This window comes from Callospermophilus lateralis, chromosome 6, assembly GCF_048772815.1.
Source record: "Callospermophilus lateralis isolate mCalLat2 chromosome 6, mCalLat2.hap1, whole genome shotgun sequence".
NCBI lineage: Eukaryota > Metazoa > Chordata > Mammalia > Rodentia > Sciuridae > Callospermophilus > Callospermophilus lateralis.
Window position 1 is genome coordinate 117,784,873 of NC_135310.1, and position 2,167 is coordinate 117,787,039.

Below are 2,167 nucleotides of genomic sequence, written 5' to 3' on the forward strand. Positions count from 1 at the left end.
CGTCACAGACAACATGACAAGCACCAAGTGTGGGACATGGTATGAGGCTCAGAACAGAGTCTAGAAAAGTCCCCCCAGGCACAGCCCAGAAAGACGTCGGGATTCATGCCTAACATGACAGCCAGATGTCCCCTCCTCCCCTTCTCACTCAGGTTCTTTTGTTGTTGTTTTTGCTGGGACTTGAATCCAGAGGAGCTTTACCACTGGGCCACATCCACAGTCCATTTTCTTTTTTATTTTGAAACCAGATCTCACTCAACTGCTTTGGGCCTCACTAAATTACCCAGGCTGGCCTCAAACTTGTGATCCCTCTGCCTCAGTCTCCCTAGTTACTGCGATTACAGGGGTGCACCCCCGCCCCCAGCCTTTTACTCAATTTTAAATAGCAGCATAAATATTTTATAAAGCAGACTGGCCTTAATAAAGCCTAGGTGTAAGAAGATCATAATGTCCCAGGAAAGAACACAAGCCATCATGTTCCCTTCGGTCCTGTGGCGCTTTGTCCATTTCAGCTTCTGGTTAAGTCTCCAGAGTTGGCATATTTTCCCAACTAGTCTTGTAGCTAGATCAGAGCTACCAACTGCTCTGGGATCTCAAAAGCTTCTCGGACATTCAAAATGCCTTCCGGGGCTGGGGTTGTAGCTCAGTGGTAGAGCGCTTGCCTTGCACTCATGAGGCCCTGGGTTCGATCCCCAGCACCACATAAAAAAGTAAATAAAAATGAAGATATTGTGTATATCTACAACTAAAAAATGTCTTAAAAAAAATGTCTTCCAGAGCCGGGCACAGTGGTGCCTACCTGGAATCCCAGTAGCTTGGGAGGCTGAGGTGGGAGGATTGCAAGTTCAAAGCCAGCCTCAATAACTTAGAGAGGGGCTAGGGATGTGGCTCAAGCAGTAGTGCGCTCGCCTGGCATGCGTGCGGCCAGGTTTCGTGTGCGGCCCGGGTTCAATCCTCAGCACCACATACAAAACAAAGATGTTGTGTCTGACGGAAAAAAAAAAAAAAAAAAAAAAAAACTAAATATATATATATATATATATATATAAAATTCTCTCTCTCTCTTAAAAAAAAAAAAAAAAAAAAAAAACTTAGCAAGGCCCTGAGTGACTTAAAGAGATCCTGCCTCAAAATAAAGAAATAAATAAATAGATAGATAAATAAATAAAATTTTAAAAAGGCTGTGGATGTAGCTCAGGTGGTAGAGCATCCCTGGGTTCAATCCCTGGTACAAAAAAAAAAAAAAAAAAAAAAAACGCCTTCCAGCTTCTCCTGTCTGCTAAGGGCTCCACCCTAGGACAAAGCTATTTCCCTGCTGATTTTCCTCAAGAACAAAACAAATCAAAAGGTAAACGGTCACCTGGGCAAAAAGACCACCCAGAGTAGGTCTCTAGTGACCAGGCCTAATTAAAGAAGGGCTGGATTTTAGTAGGTAGGGCTTTGGAAATCTGAATTAGGAGCCCCCTTCCCCAAACCAAAGGAGGACCCAAGCTTGTTGGGCTGAAGTTTACAGAATGACGGAGGCTGTGTTTATGGAAAAGAGGATACAAATTATAAACAGAATATGGCCAGGGTACCTCCCATGCAAATGATAGTTCTGGAAGCCTCCCTTCATCAGCTGCACCATAAATCCTCCTTTGTGTGGCACTGAAGCAGGATCAGGAGGTAGCAGTGTGTGTGCAGAAGTGGGGGGGGGTGCACCTGGGCCCGCAGTTTTACAACGTAAAGGACCAGAATAACCGGGGCTGGAGGAGGACACTGCAGAGGTAAGGGACAGAGAATGGGGCCCTCCTGCAGCGCCTGCCAGCACACCCCCACCCCCACAGGGTGCTCCCTCCTATTTCCCATCTCCTTCAACAGTCATCATACTACTAATAGTCAGAAGTAAAAAGGCTCCCACTTACTGAGCACTTTCTATGTGCCAGGCTCTCTTCTGAGTACTTTATCCACAGTGAGTTCATTAATTTTCTCCTTTCTCATTTCATGAGCATCATCACTTTCATCCCTGTTTCACAGATTAGGAAACTGAGGTAGAGATAAAGATGAAATCATTTCCCAGGCCAGTCAGAGAATCCAGACAGGCTGGCTCCAGAGTCCAGGCTCATAACCACTTAATAACAGTAACAGCTGACACTCAGGTTGGGATCACCCCGTTCCAGCTGCTCGC

General features: G+C 45.6%; 1 non-coding gene across 1 annotated transcript; it reads left to right on the forward strand.

The window, feature by feature from the left end:
• The first annotated feature begins 631 nt into the window (after positions 1-631).
• Trnaa-ugc (transfer RNA alanine (anticodon UGC)) lies at positions 632-704 on the forward strand. Its single transcript has one exon. It is a non-coding gene; the product is annotated as a tRNA-Ala (tRNA).
• The last annotated feature ends 1,463 nt before the right edge of the window (positions 705-2,167 follow it).